The sequence below is a fragment of the Amblyomma americanum genome, chromosome 9 (genome assembly GCF_052857255.1).
Source record: "Amblyomma americanum isolate KBUSLIRL-KWMA chromosome 9, ASM5285725v1, whole genome shotgun sequence".
Classification (NCBI taxonomy): Eukaryota; Metazoa; Arthropoda; class Arachnida; order Ixodida; family Ixodidae; genus Amblyomma; species Amblyomma americanum.
In genome coordinates, this window is record NC_135505.1 from 8,562,013 (window position 1) to 8,579,823 (window position 17,811).

The following is a 17,811-nucleotide window of genomic DNA, read 5'->3' on the forward strand; positions in this document are numbered from 1 at the left end:
CGAGCCGGCTCTGCTCCTAACACGTGGACTCTCCGTTGAGAAGAAGACCTCTTCGCCTTGCGCTCGCTCCGTGGCGGCTTCACTGGGATATATAGCGGTGCGCTACGCGTTGGTTGATCAGCCTCGCCATGGAAGGTACCGACGAAGAGTTTATAATTGAATCCACTTGCTCTACTGCTTCGGAACAGTTAAATTTTAAGTTTGCTCCCCGTCGCCCCTAGGAGTGAGCCGTCGTCAGATGTGCCGTGGCCTCCGAGCCGGCTCTGCTCCTAACAGGGGGTCTCTCCGTTGATAAGACGACCTCTTCGCCTTGCGCTCGCTCCGTGGCGGCTTCACTGGGATATATAGCGGTGCGCTACGCGTTGGTTGGTCAGCCTCGGCATGGACGTTACCGACGAAGAGTCTATATCTGAATGTAGTTGCTCTACTGCTTCGGAACAGTTAAATTTTAAGCTTGCTCCCCGCCGCAGCTAGGAGGCAGTCGTCGTCAGATGTGCCGTGGCCACCGAGCCGGCTCTGCTCCTAACAGGTGGTCTCTCCATTGATAAGACGACCTCTTCGCCTTGCGCTCGCTCCGTGGCGGCTTCACTGGGATATATAGCGGTGCGCTACACGTTGGTTGATCAACCTCGCCATGGAAGTTACCGATGAAGAGTCTATATCTGAATCTAGTTGCTCTACTGCTTCGGAACAGTTAAATTTTATGGTTGCTCCCCGCCGCAGCTAGGAGGGAGTCGTCGTCATGTGTGCCGTGGCCCCCGAGCCGGCTCTGCTCCTAACAGGTGGTCTCTCCGTTGATAAGACGACCTCTTAGCCTTGCGCTCGCTCCGTGGCGGCTTCACTGGGATATATAGCGGTGCGCTACGCGTTGGTTGATCAGCCTCGCCATGGAAGTTACCGACGAAGAGTCTATAAATGAATCTAGTTGCTCTACTGCTTCGGAACACTTAGATTTTAAGCTAGCTCCCCGCCGCAGCTAGGAGGGAGTCGTCGTCAGGTGTGCCGTGGCCTCCGAGCCGGCTCTGCTCCTAACAGGTGGACTCTCCGTTGATAAGACGACCTCTTCGCCTTGCGCTCGCTCCGTGGCGGCTTCACTGGGATATATAGCGGCGCGCTACGCGTTGGTTGATCAGCCTCGCCATGAAAGTTACCGAAGAAGAGTCTATATCTGAATATAGTTGCTCTACTGTTTCGGAACAGTTAAATTTTAAGCTTGCTCCCCGCCGCAGCTAGGAGGGAGTCGTCGTCCGGTGTGCCGTGGCCCCCGAGCCGGCTCTGCTCCTAACAGGTGGACCCTCCGTTGAGAAGAAGACCTCTTCGCCTTCCGCTCGCTCCGTGGCGGCTTCACTGGGATATATAGCGGTGCGCTACGCGTTGGTTGATCAGCCTCGCCATGGAAGTTACCGACGAAGAGTCTATAATTGAATCTAGATGCTGTACTGCTTCGGAACAGTTAGATTTTAAGCTAGCTCCCAGCCGCAGCTAGGAGGGAGTCGTCGTCAGGTGTGCCGTGGCCCCCGAGCCGGCTCTGCTCCTAACAGGTGTACTCTCCGTTGATAAGAAGACCTCTTCGCCTTGCGCTCGCTCCATGGCGGCTTCACTGGGATATATAGCGGTGCGCTACGCGTTGGTTGATCAGCCTCGCCATGGAAGTTACCGACGAAGAGTCTATAGCTGAATCTAGTTGCCCTGCTGCTTCGGAACAGTTAAATTTTAAGCTTGCTCCCCGCCGCAGCTAGGAGGGAGTCGTCGTCAGGTGTGCCGTGGCCCCCGAGCCGGCTCTGCTCCTAACAGGTGGTCTCTCCGTTGATAAGACGACCTCTTCGCCTTGCGCTCGCTCCGTGGCGGCTTCACTGGGATATATAGCGGTGCGCTACGCGTTGGTTGGTCAGCCTCGGCATGGAAGTTACCGACGAAGAGTCTATATCTGAATGTAGTTGCTTTACTGCTTCGGAACAGTTAAATTTTAAGCTTGCTCCCCGCCGCAGCTAGATGGGAGTCGTCGTCAGATGTGCCGTGGCCACCGAGCCGGCTCTGCTCCTAACAGGTGGTCTCTCCGTTGATAAGACGACCTCTTCGCCTTGCGCTCGCTCCGTCTCGGCTTCACTGGGATATATAGCGGTGCGCTACGCGTTGGTTGATCATCCTCGCCATGGAAGTTACCGATGAAGAGTCTATATCTGAATCTAGTTGCTCTACCGCTTCGGAACAGTTAAATTTTATGGTTGCTCCCCGCCGCAGCTAGGAGGGAGTCGTCGTCATGTGTGCCGTGGCCCCCGAGCCGGCTCTGCTCCTAACAGGTGGTCTCTCCGTTGATAAGACGACCTCTTAGCCTTGCGCTCGCTCCGTGGCGGCTTCACTGGGATATATAGCGATGCGTTACGCGTTGGTTGGTCAGCCCCGGCATGGAAGTTACCGACGAAGAGTCTATATCTGAATGTAGTTGCTCTACTGCTTCGGAACAGTTAAATTTTAAGCTTGCTCCCCGCCGCAGCTACGAGGGAGTCGTCGTCAGATGTGCCGTGGCCACCGAGCCCGCTATGCTCCTAACAGGTGCACTCTCCGTTGATAAGACGACCTCTTCGCCTTGCGCTCGCTCCGTGGCGGCTTCACTGGGATATATAGCGGTGCGCTACGCGTTGGTTGATCAGCCTCGCCATGAAAGTTACCGAAGAAGAGTCTATATCTGAATCTAGTTGCTCTACGGTTTCGGAACAGTTAAATTTTATGGTTGCTCCCCGCCGCAGCTAGGAGGGAGTCGTCGTCAGGTGTGCCGTGGCCCCCGAGCCGGCTCTGCTCCTAACAGGTGGTCTCTCCGTTGATAAGACGACCTCTTCGCCTTGCGCTCGCCCCGTGGCGGCTTCACTGGGATATATAGCGGTGCACTACGCGTTGGTTGATCAGCCTCGCCATGGAAGTTACCGACGAAGAGTCTATAACTGAATCTAGTTGCTCTGCTGCTTCGGAACAGTTAGATTTTAAGCTTGCTCCCCGCCACAGCTAGGAGGGAGTGGTCGTCAGGTGTGCCGTGGCCCCCGAGCCGGCTCTGCTCCTAACAGGTGGTCTCTCCGTTGATAAGACGACCTCTTCGCCTTGCGCTCGCTCCGTGGCGGCTTCACTGGGATATATAGCGGTGCGCTACGCGTTGGTTGATCAGCCTCGCCATGGAAGGTACCGACGAAGAGTCTATAATTGAATCTAGTTGCTCTACTGCCTCGGAACAGTTAAATGTTAAGCTTGCTCCCCGCCGCAGCTAGGAGGGAGTCGTCGTCCGGTGTGCCGTGGCCCCCGAGCCGGCTCTGCTCCTAACACGTGGACTCTCCGTTGAGAAGAAGACCTCTACGCCTTGCGCTCGCTCCGTGGCGGCTTCACTTGGATATATAGCGGTGCGCTACGCGTTGGTTGATCAGCCTCGCCATGGAAGGTACCGACGAAGAGTCTATAATTGAATCTAGTTGCTCTGCTGCTTCGGAACAGTTAGATTTTAAGCTTGCTCCCCGCCACAGCTAGGAGGGAGTGGTCGTCAGGTGTGCCGTGGCCCCCGAGCCGGCTCTGCTCCTAACAGGTGGTCTCTCCGTTGATAAGACGATCTCTTCGCCTTGCGCTCGCTCCGTGGCGGCTTCACTGGGATATATAGCGGTGCACTACGCGTTGGTTGATCAGCCTCGCCATGGAAGTTACCGACGAAGAGTCTATAATTGAATCTAGTTGCTCTGCTGCTTCGGAACAGTTAGATTTTAAGCTTGCTCCCCGCCGCAGCTAGGAGAGAGTCGTCGTCCGGTGTGCCGTGGCCCCCGAGCCGGCTCTGCTCCTAACACGTGGACTCTCCGTTGAGAAGAAGACCTCTTCGCCTTGCGCTCGCTCCGTGGCGGCTTCACTGGGATATATAGCGGTGCGCTACGCGTTGGTTGATCAGCCTCGCCATGGAAGGTACCGACGAAGAGTTTATAATTGAATCCACTTGCTCTACTGCTTCGGAACAGTTAAATTTTAAGTTTGCTCCCCGTCGCCCCTAGGAGTGAGCCGTCGTCAGATGTGCCGTGGCCTCCGAGCCGGCTCTGCTCCTAACAGGGGGTCTCTCCGTTGATAAGACGACCTCTTCGCCTTGCGCTCGCTCCGTGGCGGCTTCACTGGGATATATAGCGGTGCGCTACGCGTTGGTTGGTCAGCCTCGGCATGGACGTTACCGACGAAGAGTCTATATCTGAATGTAGTTGCTCTACTGCTTCGGAACAGTTAAATTTTAAGCTTGCTCCCCGCCGCAGCTAGGAGGCAGTCGTCGTCAGATGTGCCGTGGCCACCGAGCCGGCTCTGCTCCTAACAGGTGGTCTCTCCATTGATAAGACGACCTCTTCGCCTTGCGCTCGCTCCGTGGCGGCTTCACTGGGATATATAGCGGTGCGCTACACGTTGGTTGATCAACCTCGCCATGGAAGTTACCGATGAAGAGTCTATATCTGAATCTAGTTGCTCTACTGCTTCGGAACAGTTAAATTTTATGGTTGCTCCCCGCCGCAGCTAGGAGGGAGTCGTCGTCATGTGTGCCGTGGCCCCCGAGCCGGCTCTGCTCCTAACAGGTGGTCTCTCCGTTGATAAGACGACCTCTTAGCCTTGCGCTCGCTCCGTGGCGGCTTCACTGGGATATATAGCGGTGCGCTACGCGTTGGTTGATCAGCCTCGCCATGGAAGTTACCGACGAAGAGTCTATAAATGAATCTAGTTGCTCTACTGCTTCGGAACACTTAGATTTTAAGCTAGCTCCCCGCCGCAGCTAGGAGGGAGTCGTCGTCAGGTGTGCCGTGGCCCCCGAGCCGGCTCTGCTCCTAACAGGTGGTCTCTCCGTTGATAAGACGACCTCTTAGCCTTGCGCTCGCTCCGTGGCGGCTTCACTGGGATATATAGCGATGCGTTACGCGTTGGTTGATCAGCCTCGCCAAGGAAGTTACCGACGAAGAGTCTATAAATGAATCTAGTTGCTCTACTGTTTCGGAACAGTTAAATTTTAAGCTTGCTCCTCGCCGCCCCTACGAGGGAGCCGTCGTCAGGTGTGCCCTGGCCCCCGAGCCGGCTCTGCTCCTAACAGGTCCTCTCCATTGATAAGACGACCTCTTCGCCTTGCGCTCGCTCCGTGGCGGCTTCACTGGGATATATAGCGGTGCGCTACGCGTTGGTTGATCAGCCTCGCCATGGAAGTTACCGACGAAGAGTCTATAATTGAATCTAGTTGGTCTACTGCTTCGGAACAGTTAAATTTTAAGCTTGCTCCCCGCCGCCCCTAGGAGGGAGCCGTCGTCAGGCGTGCCCTGGCCCCCGAGTCGGCTCTGCTCCTAACAGGTGGTCTCTCCGTTGATAAGACGACCTCTTCGCCTTGCGCTCGCTCCGTGGCGGCTTCACTGGGATATATAGCGGTGCACTACGCGTTGGTTTGTCAGCCTCGACATGGAAGTTACCGACGAAGAGTCTCTATCTGAATCTAGTTGCTCTACTGCTTCGGAACAGTTAAATTTTAAGCTTCCTCCCCGCCACAGCTAGCAGGGAGTGGTCGTCAGGTGTGCCGTGGCCCCCGAGCCGGCTCTGCTCCTAACAGGTGGTCTCTCCGTTGATAAGACGACCTCTTCGCCTTGCGCTCGCTCCGTGGCGGCTTCACTGGGATATATAGCGGTGCGCTACGCGTTGGTTGATCAGCCTCGCCATGGAAGTTACCGACGAAGAGTCTATAATTGAATCTAGTTGCTCTGCTGCTTCGGAACAGTTAGATTTTAAGCTTGCTCCCCGCCGCAGCTAGGAGAGAGTCGTCGTCCGGTGTGCCGTGGCCCCCGAGCCGGCTCTGCTCCTAACACGTGGACTCTCCGTTGAGAAGAAGACCTCTTCGCCTTGCGCTCGCTCCATGGCGGCTTCACTGGGATATATAGCGGTGCGCTACGCGTTGGTTGATCAGCCTCGCCATGGAAGGTACCGACGAAGAGTCTATGATTGAATCTAGTTGCTCTACTGCCTCGGAACAGTTAAATGTTAAGCTTGCTCCCCGCCACTGCTAGGAGGGAGTGGTCGTCAGGTGTGCCGTGGCCCCCGAGCCGGCTCTGCTCCTAACAGGTGGTCTCTCCGTTGATAAGACGACCTGTTCGCCTCCCGCTCGCTCCGTGGCGGCTTCACTGGGATATATAGCGGTGCGCTACGCGTTGGTTGGTCAGCCTCGGCATGGAAGTTACCGACGAAGGGTCTATAATTGAATCTAGTTGCTCTGCTGTTTCGGAACAGTTAGATTTTAAGCTTGCTCCCCGCCGCAGCTAGGAGGGAGTCATCGTCATGTGTGCCGTGGCCCCCGAGCCGGCTCTGCTCCTAACAGGTGGTCTCTCCGTTGATAAGACGACCTCTTAGCCTTGCGCTCGCTCCGTGGCGGCTTCACTGGGATATATAGAGATGCGTTACGCGTTGGTTGATCAGCCTCGCCATATAAGTTACCGACGAAGAGTCTATAGTTGAATCTAGTTGCTCTGCTGCTTCGGAACAGTTAAATTTTAAGCTTGCTCCCCGCCGCAGCTAGGAGGGAGTCGTCGTCAGGTGTGCCCTGGCCCCCGAGCCGGCTCTGTTCCTAACAGGTGGTCTCTCCGTTGATAAGACGATCTCTTCGCCTTGCGCTCGCTCCGTGGCGGCTTCACTGGGATATATAGCGGTGCGCTACGCGTTGGTTGGTCAGCCTCGGCATGGAAGTTACCGACGAAGAGTCTATATCTGAATCTACTTGCTCTACCGCTTCGGAACAGTTAAATTTTAAGCTTGCTCCCCGCCGCCCCTAGCAGGGAGCCGTCGTCAGGCGTGCCCTGGCCCCCGAGCCAGCTCTGCTCCTAACAGGTGGTCTCTCCGTTGATAAGACGAGCTCTTCGCCTTGCGCTCGCTCCATGGCGGCTTCACTGGGATATATAGCGGTGCGCTACGCGTTGGTTGATCAGCCTCGCCATGGAAGTTACCGACGAAGAGTCTATAGTTGAATCTAGTTGCTCTGCTGCTTCGGAACAGTTAAATTTTAAGCTTGCTCCCCGCCGCAGCTAGGAGGGATTCGTCGTCAGGTGTGCCGTGGCCCCCGAGCCGGCTCTGCTCCTAACAGGTGGTCTCCCCGTTGATAAGACGACCTCTTCGGCTTCCGCTCGCTCCGTGGCGGCTTCACTGGGATATATAGCGGTGCGCTACGCGTTGGTTGATCAGCCTCGCCATGGAAGTTACCGACGAAGAGTCTATAATTGAATCCACTTGCTCTACTGCTTCGGAACAGTTAAATTTTAAGTTTGCTCCCCGTCGCCCCTAGGAGTGAGCCGTCGTCAGGCGTGCCGTGGCCCCCGAGCCGGCTCTGCTCCTAACAGGTGGTCTCTCCGTTGATAAGACGACCTCTTCGCCTTGCGCTCGCTCCGTGGCGGCTTCACTGGGATATATAGCGGTGCACTACGCGTTGGTTGGTCAGCCTCGGCATGGAAGTTACCGACGAAGAGTCTCTATCTGAATCTAGTTGCTCTACTGCTTCGGAACAGTTAAATTTTAAGCTTCCTCCCCGCTACAGCTAGGAGGGAGTGGTCGTCTGGTGTGCCGTGGCCCCCGAGCCGGCTCTGCTCCTAACAGGTGGTCTCTCCGTTGATAAGACGACCTCTTCGCCTTGCGCTCGCTCCGTGGCGGCTTCACTGGGATATATAGCGGTGCGCTACGCGTTGGTTGATCAGCCACGCCATGGAAGATACCGACGAAGAGTCTATGATTGAATCTAGTTGCTCTACTGCCTCGGAACAGTTAAATGTTAAGCTTGCTCCCCGCCACAGCTAGGAGGGAGTGGTCGTCAGGTGTGCCGTGGCCCCCGAGCCGGCTCTGCTCCTAACAGGTGGTCTCTCCGTTGATAAGACGACCTCTTCGCCTTCCGCTCGCTCCGTGGCGGCTTCACTGGGATATATAGTGGTGCGCTACGCGTTGGTTGGTCAGCCTCGGCATGGAAGTTACCGACGAAGAGTCTATAATTGAATCTAGTTGCTCTGCTGCTTCGAAACAGTTAGATTCTAAGCTTGCTCCCCGCCGCAGCTAGGAGGGAGTCGTCGTCATGTGTGCCGTGGCCCCCGAGCCGGCTCTGCTCCTAACAGGTGGTCTCTCCGTTGATAAGACGACCTTTTCTAGAAAAGCAGCGCTGAACAGACGAGGACAGAGACGAGGCGACAAGGACGGGCGCTGAACTGACAACAATTTTTTATTGAAGGAATTCACATTTATAAACGTAGTGCAGCTACCGTTCGCGCATGCTCAGGAAAGTCAGCTCTTTTGGTGAAAGGGCGATAGAGGCTGTGCTGACGCAGCCCTCTCCCAGGCTATATATCTGATTTGATTCAGCTATTTCTCTGGTCATACGTACACTGCTCTTTCTGATTATGGAGGTGTCACCGAGTGCAGGAGTACAATCTAGGCAAGTGATACAGTGACTTGCGAGGAAGCCTTCAAAATCTTTTCCCTCGCGTGCATTTTTCACGTTCAAGGCATGCTCTCTTAACCTCTCGTTCACGCATCTCCCAGTTTGGCCAACATACGTCTTTCCACAACTTAACGGAATTTTGTAAACTACACCTTCTGTGCAATCAACATAAGGCCGCCTATGTTTTTTGCCACAGCCACGCTTCTGGGTCGCCTCTGGATCACTAATCCGGAGGCGACCCAGAAGCGTGGCTGTGGCAAAAAACATAGGCGGCCTTATGTTGATTGCACAGAAGGTGTAGTTTACAAAATTCCGTTAAGTTGTGGAAAGACGTATGTTGGCCAAACTGGGAGATGCGTGAACGAGAGGTTAAGGGAGCATGCCTTGAACGTGAAAAATGCACGCGAGGGAAAAGATTTTGAAGGCTTCCTCGCAAGTCACAGTATCACTTGCCTAGATTGTACTCCTGCACTCGGTGACACCTCCATAATCAGAAAGAGCAGTGTACGTATGACCAGAGAAATAGCTGAATCAAATCAGATATATAGCCTGGGAGAGGGCTGCGTCAGCACAGCCTCTATCGCCCTTTCACCAAAAGAGCTGACTTTCCTGAGCATGCGCGAACGGTAGCTGCACTACGTTTATAAATGTGAATTCCTTGAATAAAAAATTGTTGTCAGTTCAGCGCCCGTCCTTGTCGCCTCGTCTCTGTCCTCGTCTGTTCAGCGCTGCTTTTCTAGAAAACTATGTACCAACACGCCCAACTCGCCGCATTAAATAAGACGACCTCTTCGCCTTCCGCTCGCTCCGTGGCGGCTTCACTGGGATATATAGTGGTGCGTTACGCGTTGGTTGGTCAGCCTCGGCATGGAAGTTACCGACGAAGAGTCTATAATTGAATCTAGTTGCTCTGCTGCTTCGAAACAGTTATATTCTAAGCTTGCTCCCCGCCGCCGCTAGGAGGGAGTCGTCGTCATGTGTGCCGTGGCCCCCGAGCCGGCTCTGCTCCTAACAGGTGGACTCTCCGTTGATAAGACGACCTCTTCGCCTTGCGCTCGCTCCGTGCCGGCTTCACTGGGATATATAGCGGCGCGCTACGCGTTGGTTGATCAGCCTCGCCATGAAAGTTACCGAAGAAGAGTCTATATCTGAATATAGTTGCTCTACTGTTTCGGAACAGTTAAATTTTAAGCTTGCTCCCCGCCGCAGCTAGGAGGGAGTCGTCGTCCGGTGTGCCGTGGCCCCCGAGCCGGCTCTGCTCCTAACAGGTGGACTCTCCGTTGAGAAGAAGACCTCTTCGCCTTCCGCTCGCTCCGTGGCGGCTTCACTGGGATATATAGCGGTGCGCTACGCGTTGGTTGATCAGCCTCGCCATGGAAGTTACCGACGAAGAGTCTATAATTGAATCTAGATGCTGTACTGCTTCGGAACAGTTAGAGTTTAAGCTAGCTCCCAGCCGCAGCTAGGAGGGAGTCGTCGTCAGGTGTGCCGTGGCCCCCGAGCCGGCTCTGCTCCTAACAGGTGTACTCTCCGTTGATAAGAAGACCTCTTCGCCTTGCGCTCGCTCCATGGCGGCTTCACTGGGATATATAGCGGTGCGCTACGCGTTGGTTGATCAGCCTCGCCATGGAAGTTACCGACGAAGAGTCTATAGTTGAATCTAGTTGCCCTGCTGCTTCGGAACAGTTAAATTTTAAGCTTGCTCCCCGCCGCAGCTAGGAGGGAGTCGTCGTCAGGTGTGCCGTGGCCCCCGAGCCGGCTCTGCTCCTAACAGGTGGTCTCTCCGTTGATAAGACGACCTCTTCGCCTTGCGCTCGCTCCGTGGCGGCTTCACTGGGATATATAGCGGTGCGCTACGCGTTGGTTGGTCAGCCTCGGCATGGAAGTTACCGACGAAGAGTCTATATCTGAATGTAGTTGCTCTACTGCTTCGGAACAGTTAAATTTTAAGCTTGCTCCCCGCCGCAGCTAGATGGGAGTCGTCGTCAGATGTGCCGTGGCCACCGAGCCGGCTCTGCTCCTAACAGGTGGTCTCTCCGTTGATAAGACGACCTCTTCGCCTTGCGCTCGCTCCGTCTCGGCTTCACTGGGATATATAGCGGTGCGCTACGCGTTGGTTGATCAACCTCGCCATGGAAGTTACCGATGAAGAGTCTATATCTGAATCTAGTTGCTCTACTGTTTCGGAACAGTTAGATTTTAAGCTTGCTCCCCGCCACAGCTAGGAGGGAGTGGTCGTCAGGTGTGCCGTGGCCCCCGAGCCGGCTCTGCTCCTAACAGGTGGTCTCTCCGTTGATAAGACGACCTCTTAGCCTTGCGCTCGCTCCGTGGCGGCTTCACTGGGATATATAGCGATGCGTTACGCGTTGGTTGGTCAGCCCCGGCATGGAAGTTACCGACGAAGAGTCTATATCTGAATGTAGTTGCTCTACTGCTTCGGAACAGTTAAATTTTAAGCTTGCTCCCCGCCGCAGCTACGAGGGAGTCGTCGTCAGATGTGCCGTGGCCACCGAGCCCGCTATGCTCCTAACAGGTGGACTCTCCGTTGATAAGACGACCTCTTCGCCTTGCGCTCGCTCCGTGGTGGCTTCACTGGGATATATAGCGGTGCGCTACGCGTTGGTTGATCAGCCTCGCCATGAAAGTTACCGAAGAAGAGTCTATATCTGAATCTAGTTGCTCTACTGTTTCGGAACAGTTAAATTTTATGGTTGCTCCCCGCCGCAGCTAGGAGGGAGTCGTCGTCAGGTGTGCCGTGGCCCCCGAGCCGGCTCTGCTCCTAACAGGTGGTCTCTCCGTTGATAAGACGACCTCTTCGCCTTGCGCTCGCCCCGTGGCGTCTTCACTGGGATATATAGCGGTGCACTACGCGTTGGTTGATCAGCCTCGCCATGGAAGTTACCGACGAAGAGTCTATAACTGAATCTAGTTGCTCTGCTGCTTCGGAACAGTTAGATTTTAAGCTTGCTCCCCGCCACAGCTAGGAGGGAGTGGTCGTCAGGTGTGCCGTGGCCCCCGAGCCGGCTCTGCTCCTAACAGGTGGTCTCTCCGTTGATAAGACGACCTCTTCGCCTTGCGCTCGCTCCGTGGCGGCTTCACTGGGATATATAGCGGTGCGCTACGCGTTGGTTGATCAGCCTCGCCATGGAAGGTACCGACGAAGAGTCTATAATTGAATCTAGTTGCTCTACTGCCTCGGAACAGTTAAATGTTAAGCTTGCTCCCCGCCGCAGCTAGGAGGGAGTCGTCGTCCGGTGTGCCGTGGCCCCCGAGCCGGCTCTGCTCCTAACACGTGGACTCTCCGTTGAGAAGAAGACCTCTTCGCCTTGCGCTCGCTCCGTGGCGGCTTCACTTGGATATATAGCGGTGCGCTACGCGTTGGTTGATCAGCCTCGCCATGGAAGGTACCGACGAAGAGTCTATAATTGAATCTAGTTGCTCTGCTGCTTCGGAACAGTTAGATTTTAAGCTTGCTCCCCGCCACAGCTAGGAGGGAGTGGTCGTCAGGTGTGCCGTGGCCCCCGAGCCGGCTCTGCTCCTAACAGGTGGTCTCTCCGTTGATAAGACGATCTCTTCGCCTTGCGCTCGCTCCGTGGCGGCTTCACTGGGATATATAGCGGTGCACTACGCGTTGGTTGATCAGCCTCGCCATGGAAGTTACCGACGAAGAGTCTATAATTGAATCTAGTTGCTCTGCTGCTTCGGAACAGTTAGATTTTAAGCTTGCTCCCCGCCGCAGCTAGGAGAGAGTCGTCGTCCGGTGTGCCGTGGCCCCCGAGCCGGCTCTGCTCCTAACACGTGGACTCTCCGTTGAGAAGAAGACCTCTTCGCCTTGCGCTCGCTCCGTGGCGGCTTCACTGGGATATATAGCGGTGCGCCACGCGTTGGTTGATCAGCCTCGCCATGGAAGGTACCGACGAAGAGTTTATAATTGAATCCACTTGCTCTACTGCTTCGGAACAGTTAAATTTTAAGTTTGCTCCCCGTCGCCCCTAGGAGTGAGCCGTCGTCAGGTGTGCCCTGGCCCCCGAGCCGGCTCTGTTCCTAACAGGTGGTCTCTCCGTTGATAAGACGACCTCTTCGCCTTGCGCTCGCTCCGTGGCGGCTTCACTGGGATATATAGCGGTGCGCTACGCGTTGGTTGATCAGCCTCGCCATGGAAGGTACCGACGAAGAGTCTATAATTGAATCTAGTTGCTCTACTGCCTCGGAACAGTTAAATGTTAAGCTTGCTCCCCGCCGCAGCTAGGAGGGAGTCGTCGTCCGGTGTGCCGTGGCCCCCGAGCCGGCTCTGCTCCTAACACGTGGACTCTCCGTTGAGAAGAAGACCTCTTCGCCTTGCGCTCGCTCCGTGGCGGCTTCACTTGGATATATAGCGGTGCGCTACGCGTTGGTTGATCAGCCTCGCCATGGAAGGTACCGACGAAGAGTCTATAATTGAATCTAGTTGCTCTGCTGCTTCGGAACAGTTAGATTTTAAGCTTGCTCCCCGCCACAGCTAGGAGGGAGTGGTCGTCAGGTGTGCCGTGGCCCCCGAGCCGGCTCTGCTCCTAACAGGTGGTCTCTCCGTTGATAAGACAACCTCTTCGCCTTGCGCTCGCTCCGTGGCGGCTTCACTGGGATATATAGCGTTGCGCTACGCGTTGGTTGATCAGCCTCGCCATGGAAGTTACAGACCAAGAGTCTATAATTGAATCTAGTTGCTCTACTGCTTCGGAACAGTTAGATTTTAAGCTAGCTCCCCGCCGCAGCTAGGAGGGAGTCGTCGTCCGGTGTGCCGTGGCCCCCGAGCCGGCTCTGCTCCTAAAAGGTGGACTCTCCGTTGAGAAGAAGACCTCTTCGCCTTGCGCTCGCTCCGTGGCGGCTTCACTGGGATATATAGCGGTGCGCTACGCGTTGGTTGGTCAGCCTCGGCATGGAAGTTACCGACGAAGAGTCTATATCTGAATGTAGTTGCTCTACTGCTTCGGAACAGTTAAATTTTAAGCTTGCTCCCCGCCGCAGCTAGGAGGCAGTCGTCGTCAGATGTGCCGTGGCCACCGAGCCGGCTCTGCTCCTAACAGGTGGTCTCTCCATTGATAAGACGACCTCTTCGCCTTGCGCTCGCTCCGTGGCGGCTTCACTGGGATATATAGCGGTGCGCTACACGTTGGTTGATCAACCTCGCCATGGAAGTTACCGATGAAGAGTCTATATCTGAATCTAGTTGCTCTACTGCTTCGGAACAGTTAAATTTTATGGTTGCTCCCCGCCGCAGCTAGGAGGGAGTCGTCGTCATGTGTGCCGTGGCCCCCAGGCCGCTCTGCTCCTAACAGGTGGTCTCTCCGTTGATAAGACGACCTCTTAGCCTTGCGCTCGCTCCGTGGCGGCTTCACTGGGATATATAGCGGTGCGCTACGCGTTGGTTGATCAGCCTCGCCATGGAAGTTACCGACGAAGAGTCTATAAATGAATCTAGTTGCTCTACTGCTTCGGAACACTTAGATTTTAAGCTAGCTCCCCGCCGCAGCTAGGAGGGAGTCGTCGTCAGGTGTGCCGTGGCCCCCGAGCCGGCTCTGCTCCTAACAGGTGGTCTCTCCGTTGATAAGACGACCTCTTAGCCTTGCGCTCGCTCCGTGGCGGCTTCACTGGGATATATAGCGATGCGTTACGCGTTGGTTGATCAGCCTCGCCATGGAAGTTACCGACGAAGAGTCTATAAATGAATCTAGTTGCTGTGACATTCCGTGTATGCTACGAGGATCCACGTTCGACGGCGCGGCGTAGACGGAGACCCGTGACAGCGGCATCATCAATTACCCAGCCATGCTCTTTGAGTGACGACCAGAAAAACCGGTCCCGCCGCCGCCCCGGGGAAACAGGCTTTATCCTCCCCAATTTCCGGGCCACTGGGACAACATTCTTTCCCTCCCCCCCCCTTTGTCGTGGGCTATCGCCGGGAAGGCACCCACAGCTTCCCAGAAGGGCCGTGACGGACACCTGTCAGACAGACAGGCAGTACTCGCCAAGAATGTGGAAAGACAGGCGCTAGTGAATTAGCTCCGAAGAGAGAGCCTGTGTATACTCTCACTTGAGAGAGAGTGGTGGCGTTTTTGTTGTTTATTTAGTTTGTATTGTTAACAGACTCTGGGGTCGAGGCTAAGCCCAGCCCAAGGGGTGGTCCCCATCTCGCATGTTATTTTGGATTGGAGAATTGATGCTTTGGGCGGGCCACTGGAAATGACCGCCCTTAGTCCTTTGTTAATCAAGTGCTTAAAAGCGCATGTAAACGGATGCAGTTCAGTCTGAGCAGGGGCTCCATGCTTAGCATGTAATGTGATGCTACTTAGGCACTAACCTGCCCGGTCGATGAGTAAAGTAGTGCAAAGTTTGTTCTGTTGTAAAATTATGCTCTGCTGTCATCATCTACAAGCTCGCCTCCTGTTCATCTTCCAAGCCGAACGACACTAGAGGAAGGGTTTGTGATCCATCCTCGAAGAAACGGACGACTATTGAAATTCTACTGCATCCACGCCCAGGACGACATCGTTAGCGAAGAGGGCCTTCAGCGCCGAAGCCCGACGGCGTGCAGCTTCTGCCAGCAACCGCTCGAGCCCAACTCCGGAGCCACTCCATCGCCCCCATGAAGTCGTCGGCACGTAAGCTCGGACGCCCCAGCCTCTGATGTATAATCTTACTCATGTGTAATTATTGAATATACCTGTTTGTTTAAACTGAGCCATACGGTGTCTCTTTGCCTCTCCGTCCCGTGTGGACCTGCGCATTATGGGGGTCATCACACTGGTGTCAGAAGTGGGGTCTCAAAAGCAAATGTCCTCTGAATGCTGTGACATTCATGACTTCAAAATTGTAATCAAAAGGGAATCACGGGACTGATTGTGGGACTTTTACCCCCATATGAGAGGCTTGAGGCACTGGAGGGCTTGAAAAAAAAAAATGACTGTATCTGAGGGAGCTCCCGCTCCACAGCCGTCGCTCGGAGAAAGCATGCTGGCATTAGGAAGCGTCATTCCGACGTTTACGGGAGATAAGACAGGGGTTCCAATCTGCGATTTCTTTTCCATGCTAGAAGAGATTGGGAAAATGGGGGGATGGTCCGATGCTCAAATGCTGGGAATGGCGAGGTGTAAGATGGCAGGAGCTGCTCATGATTTTGCCTGGCGAGACGAAAAAGTAAAATCCACAAAATCATTTGCGGAATTTAAGAAGCTCGCGTTTGAGCATTTCGACACTGAACCACGTCACGTGCGGGTACAGAGGTTCCGTGACGCCGGACAGATGGTAGGGGAGGACGTGCGAACATTTGCGTCGCGGCTTCAGCGCCTAGCACGCGATACGTTAAGCAGGGAGGAGGAAGGAGACCAGTTAAGGAAGAAATACGCGGAGGATATACTTAAAGAGGAAATGACCGCTTTGTTCGTGGCTGGTCTGCAAGACCCCGTGCGCCGGTTCGTGCTCTCGCGCAAGCCGAGCAATTTCGACCAAGCCGTGGAAGCCGCATTGGATGAGGAACGAAATGAGGCGTTAACGACAGCCGCAGCGAGAGTACGCGTCATAGAGAGAGCGGTGCTCAACCCTGAGGTTGCTCTCTTGACAGAGCGGTTAGATCGCTTGGAACAGCTGCTAACTCAGCAGATAGAACGCCAGGTTGAAGCGCGCGCTCAACAGCGCCCATTCGCTGGAAACCGGAGACCGCCACAAAGCTACAGGCGCGGTATGCGAGATTCTGAAGAAATCGTATGCTTCGCTTGCCAGGGTCGCGGACACATCGCCAGGTTCTGCCAAAACGTGCGCCGTGGGGAGCCACAAAGAGAAGCAGGCGAGACACGCCCTAAGCAAGCCTACAGCGGGGCTCCAGATACCGAGTCAAAAAACTAGTTAGTCCTCCCCAGCCTGAGGAGCGTGGGGAGGGAGCAGTAGATGATGAGGTGGTGGTAGTTTGTGTGGCCGACGAGGCATGCCCTGTTGTGCGTTGCAAGTTAAATGGTTGTTGTATGGAATTGTTGATAGATACGGGGTCAAAGGTGACATTGCTTAAGGAGAGCAGTTTTAACACGCTTCGAAGGAAGGGGGACCGCGAGGTGTTGGAAGCGTCTGGTGGTATGGCAACCAAATTTGTAGGCATAACGGGGGATCCTCTTGGCATAAGTGGACTCTACCGGTTACACTTCTCTCTCGGCGGAATTGCATTGGAGCACCCCTGCTACGTATGCCGGGACACGGTGTCTCTGCCAAACGGAGTGTCAGGTATATTAGGGCAGGATTTTTTGAGAAAAGGGAAGGTAGTAGTCTCATTCTCTGAGGAAGAGGTTAATGCGGGCGGCTCAAAAGTTCCGTTTTTGAACAGGAGAGGGGCTGAGATTCGCATTACCGATATTGACACCCGTCAAACAGTGGGATCATTGGAGAAGGTATATTCGCGGGTTGCCGTCCGGCTGGTCGAGGAGGCGGTCGTCCTTCCTTGGTCGGAGCACATTTTGTACGCGTTTGTGCCTTCAGATGTAGAGAGCGGCGCCGTGGGAGTGCTTGAGCCGGTCGACTCTCTCAGCAATGGCCTGAAGGCAGCCGCGTGCCTCGTGACAGTTAATGACGCCCACAGAGTGCCCCTACGGGTGGTTAACTGTAGCCAGCAGCCACTGAGCCTTCCCAAGAACAAAACATTGGCTTTCTTCACCTCTGCGATAGAGCAACGTGAGCCCACCGATACGGTACTCGCAACTGTAGAGCATGCTAGTCCTTCGGCTGCTCCAAAGGTGTCGTTCGATCTTTCTCACGTAAAATCCAGGGAGAGGGAGGCTCTGGCTGGTTTGCTGAACGACTACTCGGAGGTATTCGCCGCGTCCAACCTGGATTTGGGCTGCTGTGGCGTTATAAAGCACAGGATAGAAACCGGCCCTTCATCGCCCGTTTACCAGCGTGCGTACAGGATTCCTTACTCCCAACGTGAGGAGATGGAGCGGCAGGTGCAGGACCTGATTGATCGCGGCATTGTCGAACACTCAAAGTCACCCTGGGGAGCACCAGCACTATTGGTGGAAAAGCCAGATGGCTCATATCGATTGGTAGTGGACTACCGCAAACTAAATGCCGTAACTCGCATCGATCCATACCCCATCCCCAATATACAGGAGACGCTTTCTCAGCTGGGCTCTGCCAGGTACTTCACGGTAGTGGACATGGCGGCGGGATTCTGGCAGATAGCAATGGATCCGGCAGATGCCGAGAAAACGGCATTCAACACGCCCTCAGGGCACTATGAATGGAAAAGAATGCCGATGGGTCTGGCCAACAGCCCTGCTGTCTGGCAGAGAACCGCTGATGTTATCCTTGCAGGTCTTCTGGGGAGGCTGTGCTTCGTGTATATGGATGAC